Source organism: Hemicordylus capensis, chromosome 8 (assembly GCF_027244095.1).
Source record: "Hemicordylus capensis ecotype Gifberg chromosome 8, rHemCap1.1.pri, whole genome shotgun sequence".
Classification (NCBI taxonomy): domain Eukaryota; kingdom Metazoa; phylum Chordata; class Lepidosauria; order Squamata; family Cordylidae; genus Hemicordylus; species Hemicordylus capensis.
The window spans coordinates 1,877,502-1,902,662 of NC_069664.1; the positions used below are offsets into that span (position 1 = coordinate 1,877,502).

Consider the following 25,161-nt stretch of genomic DNA (forward strand, 5'->3'; position numbering starts at 1 on the left):
GGGGAGGAGCGGAGGTGGAGGCCTCTCACCTGCTCTTTAGGCCCCATTCCTAACAGGCATCCCTCTGGGCTGTCAGGCAGGGCCAATGCATCCAGCGACTGCTGAGCTCTGTCCTCTTTGGGCCAGCTGTGAATTCCGTTGAAGCAGGCTTGTCACCCCACCCACCCTCTCTGATCTGGCTGCCTTGCGCTCTGCTGCCTGCCTGTGGTACCAGTTTGGAACCCACTGCTTCAGGCAACCACCTCATTTGCTTGGTGGGGGGCATCTCTGCCTGCCTGCCTGCCTGCCTGCCTATGGCATGGGGGGGCCCTCTCTGATTCTGTAGTGCAGCCTGGTGGACAACAACCCCATGAGAAATGAATCCCTTCCATAGCAAGCTCCCTTATACTGAGTCCATCAGACTCCTGGCCCATCTAGCTCAGCAGTGTCGGCACTGGCTGGCAGCAGCTTCTCCATGGTTTCAGGCAGGGGTTTTTTCCCAGCCCTCCCTGGAGAGGCTGCCAGGGATTGAACCTGGGACCTTTTGCGTGCAAAGCCGAGGCTCCACCACCCAGCTACAGCCCCACTCCCTGTGCAGCCACTGCAACAAGTGCTCATGCTGTGTGGTTTCTTTCTTCCAGCTCATTTACATAGCTCGCGTGAGTCAGGTGAGGCAGGAGAATCTGCTGGCGAATGGGCTATGAAGCCGCTGCCTCGTTATGAGTTGGTCTTGCCTACAACAGGCGTTCCTGATCTTGGGTTCCCACGGAGTATTGGGTTACAATTCCCATCATTCCTAGCTAGCTGCAGTGGGCCCAAAGGCCGTTCTGGCTGGTGATGATGGGAGCTGTAGTCCAACGGCGTCTGGGGAGGTCTCCACTACCAGCAGGGGCTCTCCAGGCGGGGACCCTCCCCAGATTTCTGCCAGCAAAGGTGGCAGCCCTGATTTCTGCCGTGAAGGTGCAGCCCTTCCCCAGACAAGAAGGGGGGCAGCTGGGGTTTTATTCACCCTGCCTGCTAACTGGGCAAAACAGAACCTTTCAAATGGGGCAGTTCCTTTAAATGCGGGGGGGGGGAGCAGTTCCTGTCCCTCCCTCCCGTGGCTGGTATGTGGCTTCCCTGGGCTTCTGTTTGGACTGTGAGCCCCTTTGGGAAGACATCGGCTTCATGTTCTTGTACTTCCCTCCCCTCTTTTTTTCTGTGTACACCGCTCTGAGAGCTTTTTTATTGTTGCTGCTTTAAAAGTACAGGAATAATTGAAGGGAACCCCGCCGGTCCCATCTAAGGGCCAGAGGGGGTCCCTAAGGGTGCTGCCTCAGCCTGCTCACTGCCCCCCCCCGGGAGGGGGTGTCCCGTGGTGCTTGCTAGCCCCCCTTTGGGCTTCTTTCCAGGATAGCTTGCTTGTCTGTTAAATTCTTATACCGCCTTTCATTAAAATAATCTCAAGAAGGTTTACCAAACATTTAAAACAATATAAACCCATAAAAACTGCAAAATAAGAATTAAAATGGAATATAACAATACAAATCTAATTAAAAGTAAAAAAAAAAAGAACTTGTACAATATAACCACAAGATACAAAGCAGCAGCAAACAAAACACTCATTCAAAAGACTGGGTAAAAAGCCAAAATTTCCCTTGCTTTCTAAAAACTATGATGGAGACTGGGGAGCAGAGACCCACCGGGAGAGCCTTCCAGAGTCTGGGGGCCATGACTGAGAAGGCCCCGTCCTGCGTATACAACAAGGAGCCTCCCTCATTGTTGGCACATGGATCAGGGGCACCCCCCACAAATGACCTTGTTGATCAGGCAGCAACCCTTGAGAGCAGGCAGTCCCTCAGGTATCCAGGGCCCAAAAGGTAAGAAGCAGCACCTTGAATTGGACCCAGAAATGGATTGGAAGCTAATGCAGCTCTTTCAAAATGGATGTGGATGTGAGCCCAACAGGCAGCTCTGGATAAAATCCTAGCTGCCACATTTTGCACTAGCTGCAGTTTCCGAATATTCTTCAAGGGCAGCCCCACATAGAGCACATTACAGTAATCCAGCCATGACGTGACTAAGGCGTGGGTAACTGTGGCCAGATCTGCCTTCTCGAGAAAGGGACGCAGCTGGCACACTAGTTGAAGCCGTGCAAAGGCCCCCCCTGGCCACTGCCTCCACCTGAGCTTCCAAAAGCAGAGCCGGGTCCAGTAGTACCCCCAAGCTGTGCACTTGCTCTTTCAAGGGGAGTGCAACCCCATCCAGAACCAGTCAAATCGATTGGCTCTCCTACTGACTAACAGCACCTCCATCTTGCCTGGATTCAGTCTCAGTTTACTAGCCCACATCCAGCCCATCACGGCCCCCGATTCAGGACATCCACTGCCTCCCTAGCATCAGGTGACAAGGAGAGAGAGAGCTGAGTGTCACCGGCATATTGTTGACAACTCAGTCCAAGTCCCTCCCCGGATGGCTTCTCCCAGCAGTTTTGTGTAGATGTTGAACAGCATGGGGGGCCAAACCGAACCCTGCAGGACCCCACAGGCCAATGGCCACGGGGCCGAGCAGTAATCCCTCAGCACCACCTTCGGGACCCTCCCCCCAAGAAAGGACCGGAGTCACTCCAAAGCAGTGCCTCCAGTCCCTATACTTGAGAGGCAGCCCCATGGGTGGTTGATGGTATCAGACGCCTTGCCTCTCTCAGACTGACGAGCCTCCTCCTCTTATTCGTCATGCCCTGCCTCTGCTCTGAGCCACACTGCTTTGTAAAGGAGCCTCGTGCTTCATGGCAGCTCCTTCCCAGACTGCTGCAGAGATGCCTTATTCCGCTCCTCTCCATGCCTGGCTAGGCAGAAGCTTCTCTGGGGAGCCGGTCTCCCTCTCCGCTCCAAGAGGAGAGTTCCTGTCTTCCCTGCCTGGTGAGCAATCTGCTTCCAAGGCTGAAGCTGCCAACCCCGCACCCCGTCGAAGCAGCATCCATCTGCAAACACTCCTACAAACAGCAAACAGTAACCATACTTGATTTGAAAAGGTTAAATTGTTACTGCAGTGTGCCGTTAGTGTGGTCATGAAGGGGTATATTCCATCTCGAAACGAGGAGCAGGAGGATCAAGGTCATCGTTAAGCTTGCAACCAGTATAAAAGCTGCATAGCTTGGTGAGGTTCCTGTGATTGCACCCCCTGGTTTGTAAAAGAGCTGAATACGAGCTGGATACAGATTGTATCGCAATGCGTTGGGAACACGCCGTGCTAGCAACTGTCCCGTTTTCTGATGGTACAGCTGTCACGGCAGCCCCACTGAGACGACTTGGAGCAGCCCAGGAGCATGGAGGGGGCCTTGCCCAAGCTCCTGAGCATTCCCAAGGGATTGGCACAGGAGGAGTTCCCCGTCAGTTGTGCCTGGGATTCTGAGTCTCTTCCTTGGCACCAAGAAGCAGCAGATCCTGGATTCCCTCCTGGAAGTTCTCCGTGGCTTAGCCCTGCCTGGTCTCCAGCTCTGCCTGGCTTCCAGTTGCCTGCAGATATGTTTGGAGACAGTGCATGAACATAGGGAGCTGCCTTCTACTGAGCTGGACCCTTGGTCAGGGGCGTAGCTAGGGGAGAGGGGGCCTGTGTTCGCCCCTCTCCCTGGTAGCCCCTCGGAGTGAGAGATAATGAAGGAAATAGGAAGGTGGAGCTGGGAGGTCCTCAGGAGCTGGGTGGCCCAGGTTCTTTGACACATCCACTCAGTTATAGCTACATCGGAATCTGCCATATACTGAGTCAGACCCTTACTCTATCTAGCTCAGTATTGTCTACACAGACTGGCAGCGTCTTCTCCCAGGTTGCAGGCAGGAGTCAGCCCTATCTTGAAGCCAGGGAGGGAACTTGGAACCTTCTGCTCTTCCCAGATCGGCTCCATCCTCTGAGGGGAATATCTTACAGTGCTCACATTTCTAGTCTCCCATTCACATGTAACCAGGGTGGATCCTGCTTAGCTAAGGGGACAAGGCATGCTTGCTGCCACAGGACCAGCTCTCCTCCCTGCCCTTGGTTCATCTAGTTCAGTATTGTCGACCCAGACTGGCAGCAACTTCTCCAAGGTTGCAGGCAGGAGTCTCTGCCAGCCCTACCTGGAGATGCCGCCAGGGAGGGAACTTGGAACCTCCTGCCTGCAAGTATGCAGGTGCTTTTCCCAGAGCAACCCCATCCCCTAAGGGGAATATATCTCTATTATTCCCCTACTAACTTGGCAAAGAGGCACCTTTTTAACGTGGTGATTCTCTTTATTTAGCAGGGGGAGAGTAACTCGCCCTATCCACCCCTGCACAGTACCTCCAGTGACGGTTGCTGGTGTCTATCTTAGGTTTCTTTTTAGATTGTGAGCCCTTTGGGGACAGGGAGCCATCTGATTTATTTATTATTTCTCTGTGTAAACTGCCCTGAGCCATTTTTGGAAGGAGGGGTATAGAAATTGAATAAATAAGTATTATTTATAAAGCTTTTAATATGCACTTGGTTAAAATAGCCTACAACCAGGAAAGAAGCAAAAAAAAAGATAGGAAACTTCCATCTCCTTTGCTGTCCTGGGATCTCATGTACCAGTTTGATGCTCCCTGTGCTATCTAAGGGGATGTGGCACACTGGGGCATGCACCAAAAACTTGTAGGGTGTTTAATTTGCCTGTACCGAAAAGCCCCACAGATGAATGAAATAAATAGAAAGTTGTAGCAGGAGCAAATCCATGCAAAATTATCCTTGCAGGCACGAATAAAAGCTGCACATGGACAGACTGGTGTTGTCTTGCAGCCAGTCAAGGTAGATTGGAACCTTTACCTCTGGAGGTAAAGCTTCAGAAGTTTGACTTGCCTTTAGCTCTTAAGCTGAAGTCCCCATTGAGGCCAATTAAAAATGGAGGGTTCTGTGCTTCTGTTCTCCATGGATGCAAGCAATTACCATATAATTAGAGTCAACCCCTGAGGTATTGTGGCTTGCCCTGGGTGAAAGGCTGGTCCAGGCTTTCTAAGGGAAGAAAGAAGTCAGTAGGACAGAAAGCCAGACGGAGGTGACATCTGTACTTGATGATGCCCGGTGCTTTGCTGGCTTGGTGTATTTGTACCCTGCTTTCCTAACAAGGTTGATTTCCAAAGCAGCTTACAGTTAAAATGTGCACAACGGTGATGCCTGAGTACTGTTTACACAGAATAGCTCCAGGCCAATGCAGAGCTCTTAACAAAGCGCAGATTCCAACAGATTCACTAAATAATTCCACATGTCTTAACAGGTAGAATTGCAACGGAGAGGTGTGGATGGGATTTATTGCTAGGCTTCCTGGCCCCTGATGGCAGGCGAGGGAGTCTAGAGACATAGGAAGCTGCCTTGTACGGAGTCAGAGCCTTGGTCCATCTAGCTCAGTATTGCCTACTCTGACTGGCAGCGGCTCTCCAAGGGAGGCAGGACTCTCTCCCAGCCCTACTTGCTGGAAGAGGGATGGAACATGGTACCTTCTGCATGCCAAGCAGATGTTCTTCCACTGAGCTGCAGCCCTGTCCCTGGGTTCTAGGTTCCTGTCTAGGTTCTGAGCTCTTCCCTCGGGCAGGGGCGCCCAACCTTGGGTGCCCAGATATTGTTGGACTACAAAACCCATCATCCCCAGCCATGATGGCCTTGTGGCTGAATCTGATGGAGTTGTAGTCCACAGCATCTGGGCACCCAAGGTATTGGGAGCCCCTGCCCAGGAGGGAGGGGGAAGAAGGAGCCTGCTGACGGGCTCCGGGGCGGGCAGCTGGGCTGAGGGCAAAGCTGCCACCCCACAGAAGCAGCCCTTCTGGCACTTTACAGAAGGTTCTGCCCGGGGTGGTTGTCACAGGACAGAATCACAGCTTGGCAGTGGAACTTCTCTCCTGACTCAGAGCCTTGCTTCAGCTGCCGCTGGGCTGTCTCTGCTGACCAGCAGCACCTTCCCAGGGCTTCTGATGGGGACCTTTCCCAGCCCTATTGGGAGATGCTGCTCGGGTTTGAGCCAGGGTGGGACCTCCCACACAAAAAGGAACCTCCTGAGTTCTCTCCAGAAACCCGAATTGGGCTGACACTCATCTCAGCCCTAGTTCTTTGAAATGGACTGATTGGCTCATGTCGGCAAGCTCAAAACCGGCATTTAATCCCAGCAAAACCATTTATTCCCAACCCTGCATCCTTCCCTTATCTCTCTCTCAGAAAGGCTTTTAGCCCTCTGCATATTAGAGTCTGCATAATGAGGCGGTAGCTGGCCCTCTGGGGGTGGGGGTGGGGGTGGGTGGGTGGGGGGACCGGAGGAAAGCCCTGGATGGCTTTGTGATAGCCCCAGGCTAAAGGAGGAAGAGGGAAGCGGAAGAGGTACTTGAATGGAGAGGGCCACACAGAAGAGGGAGCTCCAGTAACCCAAGGAGTGCTCAGCAAAGTGTAGTCCTAAAATGTTGTCTGTTCTATTGCATTCCTGCTCCCGGAGGAGGAGTCCATTCAATGGCTGTGACACTCCTGTCTCCCTCCCTGCATGTGGGCTGCCAAGGAGAAGGCCTGTGAAGAAGGGCCTGCAGCCAGATGCTAAGCTGGTTCCCTCCTGGGGAAAGATGCCCCATTTGGAGGTCTCGCTGGCACTCTGCCAGGGGGCTCTGGGGGCTCTCCTCCTGACTTGCATGAAAGGAAGCGGGGCTGCGGGGGTGGTTGCCCAGGCCTCTGCTTGATTCAAGCGATCTGTCAGCCAAAGCAGCCTTCGGGAGGGTCTTTCCTTCTCATTTGATTTCAAACAACAGAGAGAGAGAGTAAACGAGAATAAAATCGACAAGGCAAGGCGGCGGCAAAGTGATTAATCTCAGATGACACAGCAAACGCTCTCTTCATTTGCAGTTGTTAGAAAATTAAAGCCTGAGAGAACATAAATGAATAATAACGAGATTATCCAATTTGCAAGACGATGTTGTGAACGGAGACGGATGCAGAGATAATGGGGTACCGCTACCACGCATCCACGGTTCTCAAACTTGAGTCCCCAGATGCTGCTAGACTACAATAAATTGTGGCCAGGGGTCAACCACAGCTGGAGGGCCAAGGTTGCCCACCCCCACCCCTATCCTACATCAGAGCAGCCCTGCTGGATCAGGCCCAAGGAGGCCCATCTAGTCCAGCATCCTGTTTCCCACAGTGGCCCACCAGATGCCCCTGATAAGCCCACAGGCAAGAGGTCTGTGCATGCCCTCTCTCCTGCTGTTGCTCCCCTGCAACTGGTATGGAGACACGTCATGCCTCTGAGGCTGGAGATGGCCCACAGCCACCAGACTAGTAGCCACTGATAGACCTGTCCTCCATGAATCTGTCTAAACTCCTTTTAAAACCACCCAAGCTGGTGGCCATCACCACATCTCATGGCAAGGAATTCCCAGGGGCCCTAGCCCCCAGGAAGAGGTCACAGCCCAGAGAAGGCTCCAACGTGTTGCCCTGCTGGCTGGCCACATAGGGAGCGGAACCCACATGTGTGGGGTCTGGTTCTGGCCCCATAGTTCCCGAAGTCAATTTCCCCAGGACCTTGGCTCTTTGGACCTTTGGAAATGGAAGGCTGGATGAAGTGGGCCTTTGGTTCTCATAGTTGGCTCCCCAGACTACAACTCCCATAATCCCCAGCTGCAATGGTCAAAGGACTATGGGTGTTGCAATCCAGCAGTGTCTGGGGACCCAAGATGGAAAACCCTGCTTTTGGGTGATTCAGCAGGACAGCTCTGGGGAATGTCTGTGCACATCTTTTCATCAGACATTACTGCAGAGAAGGCAGGCTTCCTCCAAAGAGCAACAATTCCTTTGCTTTGCAAGAGAAAATTTCTCACGTGCAGGAACCAGACGCAAATGGATGAAGTTGGATGAAGTTGCAGCATCCGTTTGCTGCTGTAATTGTCCTTTTTGGAGTGGAATGGTTTTCTGCTAATCATTTTGGTCTGCTTTGTTCATTAGCGGTGTTTCTAATTAATTTCCTGGGTCCAAAGCACTGTGTCAGGCCAGCCTGGAAACTGACAGAATCAATCCAATGAAATGGCTAATTACTTTTACTGAAGCCAACGTTCAGGCGCTTTGGTGCTCAGAGAACTGGAGGCCTTTCTTGGTGTGGTTCCTTTACTCGCGGTGCTTGCTGGAGAGTCTGGGTCGTGTCACAGAAGAGGAGAGGATTGCCAGAGGGCAGAGGGTGTCTTCCACTCGGCAGCCCGGGTTGGTGGGAAGAAGCCACTATAGGGACATCTTACCCAGGCAATGATTTATTGTGGGGGTTCTCTACCATGGGCCCCCAGATGTCATTGGACGATGACTCCCATCATCCATAACTGTGGCCAAGAACATCTGGGGGTCCCTGCCACAGGGAACACGGAGCCCTGGATGTTGTTAGACTACAATTCCCAATATCCCCAGCCACAATGGACCCATGGTCTGACTCAGTGAAAGGCAGGTCCAGGTTGTCAGATGTTCCGCCGTCTGGAAACTGATGCAGAAAACTGAAGGCCTCTTCCTCACTGAACGAAAGAGCGAAGCATGGCTTCTCTTTTGATGCAGAAAAGAACTGCCTCCCACGTATCACCAGTCTGGGAGGCATGGGGTTAATCTGCGGGGGTTTGTGTGAAACTGGCCTAGGGGTTAATGTGTGTGGGATACACAACGGGACAGAAGGCTGGACTAGATCTGCTGGAAGGAAAACCGTTTCCAGCTCTCCTGGTTTTGCACTCTCTCCTGAGGCTGGCTTTTCCACCCACCGGGAGACGGGGCCGTGCCTCGGCCAGCCATCTCCTACTGACCCACGCGGCTCTGTGAATGCCAAGAGCCCTGCCGGGATGGAAGGAGGGCAATTCAAGCACAGGCCGCAGTATCCAAAGGGAACGCTGTGCCTGAGGAGGAGGGGAGCCCACGGCCCTCACCCCCTGCGCTCCGGCCCCTTCCCCGGTGCTGTGACGGCTCTCCTGACTCATTGTTACTCCCCACGTCGCCCTTTTGTTAACCGTGTTGGTGCAGCCATGGAGTTGGCTCAGGAATAGGAGCACGGGGGAGGCCAGGCTGTGGGGGATGCTTTGTATCTTTTACAAAACCAACAGGCTGGAGACAGATGCAGACTGCCCTGCAGAGAGGTGTGCACTCCTGATGGAGAGAAGGCATCCCGGAGCTTCCTGCAGGGGAGAGCCATGGTGAAGGGGTGCCCCACTGTTAAATGGGGGAGTCATTAGGGGTGGCCCATGGGGCGCAGGCCCCCAGGGAATGGCTCAGAGCCCCAAATCTCACCACCCGTCTCCTCCCTCTTTGTCCTCAGCATAAAGGACATACTGTCCGAAGTAGTAAAACAAATGCTTTGCCTTGGCAGGATTGAACCTGCTGAACAGCGTGTCATCTGGAAAGTGCCCAGGTGAGGCCAGGGGGTCTCTCCATCCCCTGCTCCATGCAGGTGGTGCCTCCCCAGTGGCACTTCTTTGCTGGAAGACGAGGACTTAAAGGGAGGAGACGGGTGGTGAGATTTGGAGCCATTCACTGGGGGCCTGTGCCCCATGGGCCACCCCCAAATGACACCCCTGTTGATGGTTAACAGTTTTAATTTCAGCAGATCTAGTCCAATCTTCTGTCCTGTTGTTGCATCGCGCACACGTTAACCCCCAGGCCAGTTTCACACAAACCCCTGCAGATTAACCTGATGTCTCCCAGATGGTGGTGAAATTTGATATAAGCTCTCTGCATATATAGTTTGCACAACCCTCCTACCATGGGAAAATATGGCTATTTTTTGGTGACGCACATGCAATGTTGTAGGACTAAAATGCAAGGATAAAATCCGAAAGAAGACATCGGAAATGTGGACGGCACTTTGCTGACAGCGCAGGGACTGCAATGTCAAAACACAGGCAGGACGGAAGCACACTTCATGGACAGCAGTGACACTGTTGTAGCTCATGATCTGCAAAGTGCCCAGGGTCTCTGCTGCTTCCCCCTCCATAGGCACTCTATTGGGATATTGGAGACTTTTAAAAAACATGTAATTATTATTGGGGGTTTATGACTGAGTTTGATTATCAAAGCTGGGGGCTAGGGGCCCAGGGCCTGGATCCTTTCAGTACCTAGCAACACCCCATTGTTAAATATTCTCTGGCTATTTGAAACTTGGCTAAATACCCACTGACCCTTTGATAGCAAAGAGTCGTGGGCACCTCAAAGACTGCTAGTCTTCCAAGTGCTGCAAGACTCTTCATTATCAAAGAGGCATCACGCTCTTTCCTGGCAGATGCTTTCACGGACTGGAGCCAAAGTCCTCACAGGCATGAAGTGCTATCTCCTGTGCATAGCTATAGAGAAAACAAAACCGTGAAATGGTGAAGAGGGGGCCAACAGCCATGCAAGAGATCCAGTCTGTGACACTTCTGTGTGTACCAGATAAGCACAGGGCCCATTCTCAACATCTGTCTCTGGGGGTAACACAATCCATTCTAGCCTTATTAGATTGCCTGATGTGGTGGTGGGAGAGGAGGCCATTATGTTGAATCAAGCGTCAACCGATATAATCAAACTTCCCGGTAAATTCCAGCAATTGCCAATTGCAGGCTGGAGTCTCCCTTTGATGTTTCTTGAACTGTGTTTATCACCAGTGACTGCTGTTCCGATATGAATGGTCACCTTGCTTATCTTCTGTACTGTACATTTATAGTTTGCCCTGTTCAGACATTATGCTGTGCATGCATGCATGCAGGTGTCTGTACACATGAACACCTTTTGCACCTGAATGACTGTAGGCACGCTCATGTTAAAAGTGAACCTGGGCTCTGGCCCTCTCGAATGTAGGACAGAGAGAATCTCATTATCAAGTTTTGTCAAACTGTTTGGGAAGGCTTTTGAAGCGCTGCTGCTGCTATATTTATATTTATATACTGCTTTTGAACAAAAGTTCTCAAAGCAGTTTACATAGAAATGATAACAACTAAAGATGGCTCCCTCTCCCCAAAGAGCTCACATTCTAAAAAGAAACATCAGGTAGGCACCAGCAACAGTCACCAGAGGGATACTGTCAGAGGTGCACCTAGGTAGTTTTGGAGCCTGGACCTAGAGGCCTTTTGGGGCCCCACCCCACCACCCCTGCCGCAAGATAGGTAATTTTGGTCCTTGGACCTAATGGGCTGGGCCAACGGGGGCCGCCTTTGCAACATAAGCATCCTAGATAGATGGATGGATGGATGGATACACACACACACTTATGCTTGCATGCAGGCTTGTGCGAGAGAGATCTGGCTAATTTCTTCTTTGAAGCCCCTCGTGGATATGCACCTTTAGACACTATGAAAGAGCCCCTGGTGGCGCAGTGGTAAAACTGCCGCCCTGTAACCAGAAGGTTACAAGTTCGATCCTGACCAGGGGCTCAAGGTTGACTCAGCCTTCCATCCTTCCGAGGTCAGTAAAATGAGTACCCAGAATGTTGGGGGGCAATATGCTAAATCATTGTAAACTGCTTAGAGAGCTCCGGCTATAGAGCGGTATATAAATGTAAGTGCTATTGCTATCTGTAGAATATATAAAGAAGCTGTCCTCACACGCTGGGGAAACCAAGATAAGGAAACCCAGCTAGGTTTCCCCTGCTCATGAGACCCGCCAGGAGCCGCTCAGCTCCCGGCAGCATTGCAGCAGCGAGCCCGCCTCCAGAGCAAGGCTAAGGGAGCAAGCACTCCCTTCGCCTGGTTTTTAGGATTGTCTGACTCTGCCGGCAGCTGCGGCCGGCATCGGTGGCATCCCCACGATGCTCTGAGTATTCACGCCGTGCATAATGGGAGTTCCGGGGGTGGGGTGATACGCCCTGGCTCCTGGCCCTCTGCGCTGCCCAAGGGGGCAGCCGCACATCTGGGCGTGCAATTTCCACACCCAGACCGGCAGCAGCCCGGATTGTCTGCGGGGAGGTAAGCATTTCAAAGGGCTCAAAGTGTAGCAAACAAGGTCTCAGGAGACTTTTGTTTCCTGCTTTTCCACCAGCAACATTGTCTTTAGGGCACCTTACAATTGAGACCGTTAAATAAGCACTGCAGATAACAATGAAAATCAATGATGTATGTAGCCATGCTAGCTGGGGGATAAGCAAGAACCTTTTATTCCCTTCTGTCTTTAGCCCCTTACTGTGCTGTTAGCCAAACTTCATTGTGGCCTTGGCATGTCTGTCTTATCATACCATTATATCATTGTATGATACCTTTATTATATCATAGCACAGGCACCATGAATATTGCAATCCCAAAGTTCTTGTGAAAATAGTGGCATTGACCACCATCGATTCTGCCAATATTTAAATACCTCTGGCAAACACAGATTCAATCCTGCCGCCACAATATGCTTAGGGAAAGGTTAGAACCTTCTTTCTTTCTTTCTTTCTTTCTTTCTTTCTTTCTTTCTTTCTTTCTTTCTTTCTTTCTTTCTTTCTTTGTATTTTTGGAAGAATTTCTGAACTGGACACTTCCCACTGACCTGCAGATACCACATTTTGCATGGACAGTCCTGCCACTTGAATTAGCTGAATGCACTACTTTTTACACCAGAACATGCTCAGAGTAAGGTGGAATAAAAAAAATTTTTTTAAAGAAATTCTGAATAAGAAACTTCCCGCTAACCTGCATACACCACATTTTATTTATTATTATTTATTCATTGATTCATTACATTTTTATACCACCCTCTCCAAAGGCTCTGGGTGGTGCACAACAAGGAATTTTTTTTAAAAAAAACACACAACTAACCATCATTTAAAACAATCAAAACACATTTAAAAACCATTTACAGCCGTTTAAAAACGTTCAAGAACAATTTAAAAGCCTTGGAAAGCCAGACCAAACCAATTTTGCATGGAGACAGAGTCCTTCCAGCCTTCCACTCTCCCCTCTTCCTCCCTCACCTCCACTCCGGCAAAGGCAGTCGGGGTGGGGGAGAGAAACACAGCGGAAGGCAGGGGCAGCAGGGGAGAAATGTGCGGGGGGTGGCAGGAACCAGTTCACCAGGGGATCTTCTTCCATCCCTGTCCCCAGACCTAGCAACTGCAGCTTTCCCACTCCCTCCTGGCTGCTGCCGCCACCACCCCGTTTCTTCTCCCCACCCGCCGCCACCACCACCCTCCTCCTCCTCTTCCTGGTAGGCAGCTGAGCCTGCTGGCTCAGGTCAGCCGCAGCTCCTCCTGGCTAGTTGCTGCTGCTTCGACTGGCACTCCTTGTCCTCCCTCCTTGCCTGGGCCTTGTGCGGTGTGTGTGCTGCTGCACACAGCTCAATGGCGTGGTGACCTGAAGGCATCATGACGGCATCACCGGTGTGCATGCCCAGACAGCATGCAGGTGCCGCTGAATGGCCGGGCGGAAGCGGTTGAGTTGTCTCCTCAGCCTTCTCGCTCTGCCCGGCCCCAACGCCACCGTGTACGCCAGGCCCGCTTGGATTGGTCAGGCTGGCAGGCAGCACTCAGCCAGCCTTCGCTGCCTACCCAGCCGCCGCTTGGGCAAGTCACGCCAGCGCTCCAGGCTGCCTGGCATGGCACAGGTGGGCCAGCAGTGGCATGGCAGTGACTGACCATCTCAGGCTCAGCATTGGTGGCGGGGGGGGGCAGGCCTGCAGGGGACCGGACTTCCACCCAGACGTCCGGTCCAAAGGGCACCACTGGATACTGCGGCTGCAAGACCTGTTTGATCAGAGACAAGAGTGAGGCAAAAAAGGCATGCACACAAAGAAGAGCGATCCCTCTTCTGTGCTACCTTCATCATTCCTTAAAAGAGCGGTCGTCCAACTTGGGTCCCCAGATGGGTCCAACAACCTCCAAGCACCCAGGCTGGAGAACCCTGGCCTTAAAACAACCCCATGAGCTCCCTTCAGCCCGGACCCAAAAGCTTGCCAGAGGAGTCCAGCCCAGGAACCAACCCACTGCTGCGCTGCCCGGTTGCCTCCCTCCTCAGCCCGCCCCACCCCCTCGCACGTGTCCCTGCAGCCGCCAGACGCCCACACCTCCGCCATCTCCCAAAGGCTTCCAGGGCAGATGCTGTACTAGCATGTGAGGCTGCTGCTGTGCTCGCTGAATCGGCTGCAGGCTGGCGCCAAGCCACAATGAATTCCTGATGTCGACAAGACCGAAATCCAGGAGGACACATTGAAGTTCTGCTAATGGCTGGTAGCATGAAGAGCCATCAGCACCTCTACGCATGGAAGGAAAAGCAAAATGGCGTTTTTTAAAGAAACGCTGGCTATTTTCTTTTCATGCCACTGTTTTCTTTGCCTTTCCATTCTGTACACGAAGGAAGAACAGATTGATGGAGGCTTCTTGATGAATTTTTAATAACTGTCTGGTGTGCTGTGCAGGGGAAATGCTCTGTGCCCATATATAGAATTCAGCCCTGGGAGCTGCTGAGATGAGATTTTGCTCTGCGCTGCCTCCAGGTCCTGATCCGTCTGCCTCCATCGGAGCCCTGCTACCTGCCAGCAGCCCCGTGGCCAGCTGAGGTTTGCTGCCCTCGGCCAAACCTTCCGGCCTCCCAACATTCCTCTCTTGGGCTCCCCATCTGTTCTTCGTGAGCAGGACTGATCTGGGGCTGCTCCTTCCTGGCTTGGAGAGCTGGCAGCGTTCGGTGTCTGTAAGAGGCAACCAATTTCGCTGGGACTGCAAGCGGGCTTTGTTTTGCTGAAGACGAAAAAGGTCCCGGCTCGCGAGATGCTGATGGTGCTGGCCCTGATGCTTGTTTTGGTCTCAGCAACTCTTGGCAGTTGAGAGGGAAAGGCCCAGCAAGACAAAATGGTGAGACGGATTTAGGATGCTTCTCGGGGTGAGAACAGCCGCCAGGACACCCACAGGACACCTCCCCATGGGGGGGGGGGAGGTAGAGAGCAGCCAAGTGGCAGGCACAGCCCTTCCAGAGTGAGGTGGCAAGTTATCAGGGTGCCAGAAAGAGGGCAGGATGCCCCCCTCACTGCTACTGGAGCAGCTCTGTAGGACTGTGCTGACCCTTGCGAGATTGTCAAGGAGCTTTACATAGGGACATAGGAAGCTGCCATATACTGAGTCAGACCCTTGGTCCATCTCGCTCAGTATTGTCTGCCCAGACTGGCAGCGGCTTTTCCAAGGTTGCAGGCTGGAGTCTCTCTCAGCCTGATCTTGGAGAAGCTGCCAGGGAGGGAACCTGGAACCCTCTGCTCTTCCCACAGCGGCTCCATCCCCTGAGGGGAGTATCTTGCAGTGCTCACACTGCAGGGGACATGTCATGCTTGCTACCACAGGACCAGCTCTCTTCCCTTGACCAGCCTCTCCTCACACACCTTGCAAAGCTGGCAAGAAGCACCAGAAGAGAGGAGGAGGCTGCTGAGGTTAGTGCACATCCTCGAGCTTCCTCCTCAGGTTAAGATCTGCATGTTGGCACAAACCGGAGAGCTGGGGCTTATGTCCAGGGGAACGGAGAGTGTGTTTACCTGGGTGTTTTCCTTATGTTTGCTGGGTTGATCAGTTGAGTGAGTGATTGGATCGGTTGAAGCTGTGTGGAAAACACCTGCTAGGGAAATCACACAGAGGTCCTGAGTGCACAAGTGTGTCTCCCTTGCCAAGCAGCTTCCTGCACAGGAGCATGGCCAGTAGGAAGAAGGTGGCAAATCAAATCTAAGCCCAGGGAGAGGCGTCATTCCTAGAAGATGTTCAGCCCCCTGGGAGAAGAGGGAGTCCCTGTGGTGGCTGGTCCTCCCTGCAGAAGTCTGTGAACAGCTATTGGCTTTGGTGGGCAAGCAGAACCGTCAGAGGCCGCCTGCCCTGCCCTGAATGCTGCAGAATGGGTGACCGCCTTCCTTCCCAGCTTCTGAGCTTCCCAGAGATCAGGCTCAGTGTTGCTGGAGACGATGTATTGCACTAGATTAACCTTTGGCCTGATCCAGCAAGGGCAGCCTTTACTTATGTTCTCAAGCACCAAGGAAAAGGAGGAGTCCGTTTCTCTTTCTTAGGGTCAGTTTGTGCTCTCTGCGGACTGGAGATAATCCCTCGGTTCTCCTCCGTCTCCAGACCCATTTGAAGGACTAGCACTGTATAGGAAGCAAAGAAGCCCTGAGTCGTTCGTGGCTCTTGAATTGCCTCTTTCATCTGGGCTCTCAGGCCACGTGTGCAGGAGTTCCAAATTTAATGCACACAGCTGGTGTTTGAATCGAGGCTGGAATTCTGAGTCAACCACCACTGGGACCGCCACTGGGACCGATTCTTTCAGAATCCCTGATTTAGAGCACAAGGAGAGTCCAACTGGATCAGAATCTCGCTGGCCCACCTCTCATCAAGTCCAGCAATCTGTTTCCAGCTAGGCGCCTCTGGAGAGCACACGAGTCGGGCATTAGGCGAAATGCCCTCCCTACCCTGCCTCCAAACTTGGAAGTCCAGCTTTGCTGTCATGACTTCTCTATGGCCGATTGTGTAACAATATCCTGTTCTTGGCAGGAGTTTGCTGAGTTCCAGGAGTCCAAGGTCAGCAAGGAACAGGACCACGGCTAGCTCCCAGGGCTCCGTGCAGACTCCTGCCAGAGGATGGGAGGATGGTGCTTCAGCACAGTTCCAGTCCCAATGGAGCCTTCCACTAGGTCTGCTCCCCGGCTCCTGCCTCTAGCTCCACTCCTCCTACACAACGTGCCAGAGCTTAAAGCAACTGCCCACTCTTCTGTCGGCGCTGGCTCTGATGAGGCTGGGGAGCCTCTCCACTGCCCAGCAAACTAGTCCTCAAACGAGTCCAAGGAGGAAGGCAGGGCTGCCTCCTCTGGCTGCCATGGTGGAGGGGGTGAATCCTACGCGACTAGAGCTTCCTGCCGCCACTCACAGCCCACCCCCAGACTGCCTTTGAGGGACCTCCATGCCCAGGGCCATGGCAAAAGGATACCTTGACGTTGCACCAACTGTGTCGGATGCTGCTGTCTGTGTTCCACACACTGGGGGAAGGGAGGCCCACGAAAGGTCAGTGTCTGTCTGAAAATGCAGAAGAGGGGAGCAGATTTCCCTCACTACTCACCAGGCGGTGCCCTTTCCTTGACAGGCAGGAAATGCCAGCTGCCATTGGATCTGCCAGTTTTGCCCTGGGGGAAATCTTACACCAGGAAGGCTGGCGAGGGCAGGGAGCAGCCGGGGTGGGGGTGGGTGGGGGGGAATGGGATGTTTTGCCTCTGTATCTAATTGTGGTGTTTGTCTGCAAGACACACCAGCTAAGGAAGCCACGCCATGTATCAGAAAGGACCGTTCTCCCCCTTTGGCCTGGCTGGGTTGTTGATTCACGCTAGGACATATGGAAGGTGCTGACCTCCTCTGGCACACAGCTTATCTGTCAGTGACCTTATTTCCTTGCTCCATGCACTTTGCAAGGAACGGGGCCTGTGTCGTTCTGAATTTGCTGCCACACATCTGGAGATCTGGGGAGGCATTTGATCGTAATATTGCAGACCAGCTTGTTGTTGTTGTTGTTCCATTCCAGTTGGATGCCTTGCTGGGGAGGTTTAGTAGGAGACGAGAGTGATCCAGCCAGACTGTGATTGTCATCCTCAGTTTCTTTTGCCGTACCAAATCTTGTTTTCTCTGCGCTGAGAGCTCTGGTCACATGACCCGCACAATGTCTTTGTTTTGCTCGTTTGATGTGCTGCTTAAGAACTCCGAGCGGATCCATTCCTAAGCGGCCAGGGAGGGGCAAGAACACGGCAGCCCCTTCCTTCTAAAGTGTTAAAGCCAGGATGGGAATAAGTATGTGTCTCCAGGGGGTGGGGGTGGGGTGGAAATGCGGCTGTTTCAGGGAACGTCAGGAGCAAACCTCATACACAGTGAAAAGGACAAGAGCAAGACATACTTGCTAAAGTGCCCCCGAGTAGTTGGGGGCTCTTGAACGGCCTCTTGGTGTCAGGGACCATGCAAATGGTGTGGCCGTTGGCTCATGTGTGCAGGAGTCCTGGATTCAATGGAAAACCATACGGGTTGATTCTGGGCTGAGCTGAACTGAAAAACCACCTCAGGGCCAAACGCCACGTGATGAGGGAGTTTCATGACTGGACTGCATTAGAGGTGGGACTCTAATAGGGTGCCCCCCCGGGCCCCAAGAACATGCCCCCGCCTGCCTCAAGGGCCACCTTGCTCCTCCCTGGGGCCACCTTGCTCGCCTTGCCTCCCCTCGTGCGTGAGGCTGCCACGCTCTGCTGCTGCTGCTGTTTCTGCTGCTCTCCTCCTCTCTGCACAGCCTGCCCATCCCTCGCGCCACCCCGCATGGCCCGGAAGAGCCTGCTGCTGCTGCCGCTGCCACCCCCAGAGAGGGGACACACCACTGGCAGGGTAGGGAGATCGCTGCCGCCGTGGAGGGTGCTGCCCGTGAGAACATGGGCCGCCTATGCCCTCCCTGCACCACTGCCCCAAGGTCTCTTTCTTTCCCCAAAAGCAGCCATGGGGATGGGGTTGGCCATGGGATCAGGCCCCGAAGGGGTTGCTTGAGGGAAAGCTTGAGGAGCAATTCCTGGCTTAAACTTTCGGGAGGGCAAAAAATATGTGTGTGGAGGGAGGAGTCCAGTAAAATGAGAGGAGCAGCTCCTCGAATGCATTGTGGGGGGGAGATCCGCATGTTCCCTGAGGCGCAGGGAGGAGGGCATTGAATCCTTTTCATCCCAAGAGTCTTGCACCAAAGTTTCTGTTAGCCACAGAGAGAAGCAGGGGCGTAGCAAGGTTGGAGGGGGCCCAGAGACAAGATTTTAAAATGGGCCCCTCCTGATCTACACACACAAACACACTTCACAATATATTGTGCACTCACACTCACACCCCCATTATGAATACGGTCAATATCTAGTTCAATTGAATCTAGTTTTTTTACTCTCTGCTCCTCTCTGCTGCTGCCGATCTCCAAGAGACTCAATATAATTCATAGGGGGTGCAACACGGGCGGGCGGGGAGTCATGTGACGTGCCTCTGGGTGGGGGGGCCTTGAGGCAGTGGGGCCCCAAGACGACTGTCTCCCCTTGCCTAATGGGAGTTACGCCCCTGGAGAGAAGCTCTTCCAGGCACAAGCCCTGGTTTCGTATGAAGGGTCCACTGAAGTGCGGGTTCCGGTAAAGAACTTCACTGGACGGGGAAGGAATGGAAGCAAAGGTGGCCTCTGAACATGTGCTGAGGGTCTCTCCTGCAGTGCTAGCAATAGTGAGTCCACACACAAACCAGGCCTAACTGGGAGTCAGGAGACTTGAAAGAACAAGTCTGGCAGGTCAGAGTGGAAAGAAATACGAAACGTCTTTGGCATGTTTTCCCCCTGTAATTCGTTAATGACCCAGATCCCTTTGGAGACCTTTTTAAATTCTGCCATCTGAAAAATAATCCCTCTGGGTATTGCTGCTGCTGCTGTTGCTGCTGCTGCTGCTAGGATGTTGTCTGAGGATGCGAGTTGCTGGCAAGAATCAGGCAGAGCCAGATAAAAGGTGGAAACAAGAGGGGAGATTGGGGGCAGTGGGAAACCACACTGGGGGAAAATAAGGCTAAAAGGGGGATCCTGTCCTAGGCCTCTTTTGCATCCACGTGGCTCCATTTTTGAGAGGTTTCAGCCAGTGCTGAGCTCCCAGCCTGGCCATGAACGCCTCTCCCTGCCTTTGCAAACAGGGAGAATCCATCCCAGCCACGCTGGGAGCCCAGCACTCGTCGAATTTTACTTCAAAATGGGGCATGCGGTCCCGGTTGCTATCATTGCCACGCCTCCTGTGTCTGATGTCAGACACAGGGGCGTGACTTGGGCACCAGGCACAGCCCCTGAAGCATGGCGGCCCGGGTCCTTAGAACCCATTTGCACAGTAGATGCTCCGCCCCTGCTGAGCTAGCAATGGTCTGACTCCATACAAGGTAGCTTCCTATGTTCCAAAAAGCCATGGGCCAGGTTTAAATTTGTTTGTTTGTTTGTTTGTTTATTGCTCTGATGGTCATCTGCATGCCAACCAAAGAGATATTGTATCCAATCTAGCTACAGCAGGGAGAGGCGAGGCCTTTCTCAGTCTGGTTCGTGCCATTTGGCTTCTTCTCTCCTAGGATTCTCTCTGTGAGCAGCCATTCATTGCTGGAATAATTAGAACGACAACAGTTAGGGAGCATTATGTAAGAGCTGGTACCTGAGCTTGCTTATTTTCCTTCTCCTTTTATGTCATGCCTATGAAATCACATGCCATTATTTTAGATTTTGCACTGGCAGAGAGAGGTGGCATATAAGTATTGCATATAAGGGCGTGGATCACCCCTTGGATGTAACTTGCCTCTTTCAGAGTGGGCAGTTCACTTGCCCTAACCTATAACTGTAGGAAAATGTTTGCCCTGCTAGGCAGGTCCAATAAATGCCTGGAAGCCGTGCACTCTGGGTAAAAGCCAGCACCTGCGGAGCACATGGCAATGGGAACGCTCAGGAAAAGGCACATGATTGATGCCCGGCTTAATTGCATTTATTGGTTCCCATCTCTTGTTCGGCTGTTGAGTTAATCCACTTTGAATCCTGGCTAAAGTGGTCATGTCAACTTCAAAGAGCACCTGATGTCTGGTGCCAAGAGCCCTGCCTCTCGAGGGAGGCTGAACAGCAGAGAGGGCAGTGCCCAAAGGCTGACTCAGGCAGCCAGGGAGCTGAGAGGGCCCGGGAGCAGAGGGGTGTACCCCCAGGTGCCAGTCTGGTCCCCACTCAGAGGTGAAGCCAGGTAATTTTGGAGCCCTGTTTTGGTCTCCTATAGAGAACAGGGAAAGGCTTGATGATCAAAACAGAGGGGGCACCTGTGGACCCAGGCCCCAGCTCTTTTAAGGGCTTAGCAACACCCCTGCCCAGCCCCCCACCCAGTTCAAAGAGGCCAACCATGTCATTTTATTTATTTATTTTATTGTTTGTTTGTTTGTTTGTTATACTGCCTTTCATAATGCATCTCAAGGCAGTTTATAAAAGTTAGAATACAATACAATTCCGTAGAAATTACATTTAAAACCTTAAAATCAATCAAACATTAAAGCCATAAAACGCCAAGAAAGAATTAAAAAGAAACAAACGCAACAAAGCTGAGGAACCTGGAGCCTCTAGGAAGGAAAAGCCTGAGTAAATGAAAAAGCCTTTAGTTTGCTTGTTTTTTTTAAAAGCAACCACTGTTGTCACAGAGCGGATGTTTACTGGGCGAGCCTTCCAGAGTCTGGGGGCAAGCACAGAGAAGGCCCTGCCCTATGTGCATGGCAATCTAGCCCCTCTCAACGTCGGCACAAGGAGAAAAGGCCCGCCTGGCGATCTTGTCAGGCGGGCAGAAACCCTTGGAAGCTGACGGTCCTTCCTTTGGACTTCTCCCCAAAAGTCCTGTGGGAGTCAACAGAACCAAGGGCCACCCCCGCCTCTTCCTTGCATGAGTCACCAGGCCTTGTTGTGCAGAGCGTCCTCAGAGCTCGCACTCTCTGACACATCTGCCTAAGTTGAGACAGAGCAGGAAGTGACACTGCGCTTATGGAGAGGTGTGTGTGATTATTACAGTGTGATAGCCCAACACTACCACGCGTCTAACAGTAAGGGAAAGGACACCTACTGTTTCCTGCTCGTCGGAAATGGGTTCAGCTTCACTCTCCTTGCCTGGGGACCCCAGGGAGGGTGCAGCAGCACAGCCATGGTGACTGGCAGAAGGCCCTGGAGTGGTGGTCTGGTGGTACCAAGCATGACTTGTCCCCTTAGCTAAGCAGGGTCTGCCCTGGTTGCATTTGAATGGGAGACTAGAAGGGTGAGGACTGGAGGAGATTCCCCTCAGGGGATAATGGGGCCACTCTGGGAAGAGCATCAAGGTCCCAAGTTCCCTCCCTGGCAGCATCTCCAAGATGAGACTGAGAGAGACTCCTGCCTGCACCCTTGGAGAAGCCGCTGCCGGTCTGTGTAGACAATACTGAGCTAGAGAGACCAACAGCCTGGCTCAGTATATGGCAGTGCCCTCTGTTCCTAGGAGTGGCCCTGCAGCTCTCCCCATCAGCCCAGATTCAGCCGTCCTTGGATCCTTTCCTAGATCCTTGTTTTGCAGAGAGAACATCTGAGAAGAGCTCTTGCCTAGGGGGAGAGGGTGCTTCGAAAGGCTTCCAACTCCATCGCTGTCTGCCTCGCACCCCCAGAGGCCTCTCCTCTTCTCCTGTAAAAACAGTGCAGACGGTTGCTGGCAGTCTGGCTGATGCTTGCCGCCTGGCATGATTACGTTTCCAAAACACCACATGCCAGCCCCTGCCGCCACTGGTTCATACGCAAATGTGCCCTTTGGAAGCAGGCTGCTCCCGATGTGCCCCCATTGCAAAGTTCTGTGCGGAGTGCTTGCAGTACCTGCCTGGGGGTCTTCTGGGCCCGGCTCCTGTCTCTCTCTGTGTCGCTGCATTTGCGTCTTAAGCCGTACCCAGCTGCCGATCGACTGGGGACCTTTGACAAGAGCCCCTGTGTGCTCTTCACACAAGTCAGGGAGGAGAGAGATTGGGAGCAGCGGGGGAGAACGGGCCTGGGAAGCGAGGAAGTGTCTCTTCCCAGCTGGGGTTGCCCGTCCCAGTACCCACCTTCAGCCATGCCCCAGTTGCCAACCAGCCACATTTGGGAGTCCCAGGCTGGGCGGGGATGGGGGGGGCTCCTGCTTTGGGCGGCGGCAGCAGCAGCCCTGCGGCTGGAGGTGAAGCAGAGAGAGGAGGGCCACCAGCCCCATGAACAGCAGCAGAGGCGGGCTGCAAAAATGTGCCCACGCAGCTCTGTCACCGGCAGCACAAAGCCGGGTCTTTGCAGGCACAATCCCTCCTGCCTGCTCCTATTGTGTGCAGCCTCCCCATCGTCCTGCTAGCTCAGATGCCCCGGGGTTGCGGGGGGTGCCAGCCTGCAAGAAGCTGGGATGGAAGCGGCAGGACTGCTCAGTGGGCAGGGCTGTCCCAAGCAAGGCCCTTTCGGACTGTCCTGGGGGGGGGGCGAGGGACAGATTGCCTCTGGCAGGAGAGTTCCGTGGCAGGAGAGCTGGTCTTGCCGTCGCACGCATGAAAGGTTGCCCCCCTGTGCTAAGCAGGGCCAGCCTTCGTTTGCATTTGGATGGGTGGCTGCCTGCAAGACTGTGAGATAGTCGGCTTCAGGAATGGGGCCCGCCCGTGCTCCGGAGAAGAGCATTTGCTAGCGTGCAGGAGGTCTCCGGCAGCAGCATCTCGAGGAAGGGCTGGGAGAGACCCCTGCCTGGAACCTCCGAGAACGGCCTGCTGCCAGTGTGCACTCCTGATTCGGGGCTGTGTGCTAGTGGAAATAGGGCAGATCGGATGAGGGGGAGTGACCTTTTAACAGACAAGCTAGATGCGGACTGAGCTACCCAGCACTTTAATGTGGGGGGGGGCGTCCTGCCCAACCCTTGTCTCACAGGCGATCACTCCCCACTCCTCCTACCTAGTTTTCATTAGCACGTGGTGGCCGAAAATCTGGAGGGTGAGCAGCTCCGGAAGCTGGATGGGAGGCTTGTCCGCTCCCCTTAACCAGGGTGTGAACAACAGCCCTAATGAATGAAAGCTGTCAGCTGAGAGGCCCACAAGTATATTGTGGTGGCCAGAAGCTCCTTAACATCCTCCTCTCAGTTGGCTCCTCCACTGGCCTGGCAAATGCCCATCGTTTGACGGGGGGGGGGGAGATGGCCAGCAGGGCCAGGCGATGGCATGCTGAGGCCCTGAACTGTGTTGAGCTCAAAGGGCCCCATAGCGTGACCAAAACCCCATACAAATAGAAGAAACCATTGCTCTTGCAAAGATGCAAACACTAATTATCTAACAAACAATTTGAAGGAGAAACGCCTTTAAATGAAAATACTTTGCTGGGCTTTTTACCCAACCGTTCATCTGGGGAGAAGGACGCAAGCATACCCTACAGCCCAGGTCCAGGGTTGTCTGAATGCTCGGGCGGCACGTAGCCCAAGCCGATACAGAGCCGGGCACCGAGAGTGCCCAACCCCAATGCACTGTGTTGGTCACGTGATGCGTTGTGTAGGCCAGTGTTTCTCAAACTTTTTGGAGTCAAGGACCGCTAAATTCTTCGTGCAGAGTTTCAAGGACCGCTACATTCTTCATGCGCAGTTTCCCGGACCAGCAGTTAGTAAAGGGGTTTCAAGTCTGTCTGTCTGTCTGTCTATCAGACTTCTATACTGCCCAAAACTTGCATCTCTGGGCAGTTTAGAATGAAAATAATATAAGCATTAAAATAATTAAATTTGGAATCTTTTGCAAACATGGAATATTAGGGGTTCTTAACCTTGGGTCCCTCAGTTAAACTCCCATAACCCCCAACAACAATGGCATTTGGCCATTATGGCTGGGGATTATAGGAGTAGAAGTCCACCAATGTCTGGGTACCCAAGGTTGAGAACCCCTGAATCTAAAAGCCTGGGTGAACAAATTTGTCTCCAGTATGTCTGGAGTGGAGGTGCTTGTGATTACTCAATGGAGAGGGGATGCTGGGCCATTAGAAAAATTCAAAAGCTACATGGGGCCAATGAAAACAACATACAAGCAAGCCCCACTGATGCAAGAGGGAAACAGCGTTCCCTCTCAAGGCGCAAGGCACAAGAAGGGTCCCACGCCTCCGTGATACTCTTCCTCTTCCGTGCCATGTGCAAAATTGAGTAAGTGAGTGCCTTGATTTCAGTTGTGGGGGGGGGGTTTGACTCCCAGTCAGGGACCGGCACTCAACCCTTCGGGGACCGGCAGCGGTCCAGGGACCGGTGGTTGAGAAACACTGGTGTAGGCTATCCGGAGAGGCCAGGGTGCATTTTGCTGGCCTCCAGAGTGCTGCGTAGCTTGTGAAAGTGCCGGCCATGTGGGCACATGAGCTGTTGCTGGATCATCTGGGGGGAAGGTAAGTGTTCTCCTGCCTATCACCCTCCCCTCCTCCCCAGTGCTCTCAAAGGTCATGTGAACAACCTTATTGCCTTTGGGGGGGCAGACTATGCAGGCCCTTTGGGCAGCAGAGTGCAGGATGACATCTTACATTCTTGCACTGCTATGAAGTACTTCAGGGGTGCAACACAAGAGGCAGAGAAGGAATCAGGGATAGTGCCACATTCTGGCACAGTTTATGTACACACACACACACACACACACACACACACACACACCCCTCCAAGAATAGGTCTGACTTGGAGATGGGTTAGTAGCCACTGAATGGCGCAGTGGGGAAATGACTTGATTAGCAAGCCAGAGGTTGCCGGTTCGAATCCCCG

At 53.0% G+C, this 25,161-nt stretch overlaps 1 protein-coding gene across 3 annotated transcripts in view; it reads left to right on the forward strand.

Annotated features, from left to right (window-relative positions):
• ADD2 (adducin 2) overlaps positions 1–25,161 on the forward strand; it is a 72,775-nt gene that overhangs the window by 12,072 nt on the left and 35,542 nt on the right. The window contains exon 1 of one of the 3 annotated variants that reach the window (XM_053269369.1): positions 16,882–16,903. The exons of the other annotated variants lie outside the window; for them this stretch is intronic. The gene's annotated coding sequence lies outside the window, so the exon portion shown is untranslated. Of the gene's footprint in view, positions 1–16,881; positions 16,904–25,161 lie in introns of those variants that run through there. 3 annotated transcript variants of the gene reach the window in all.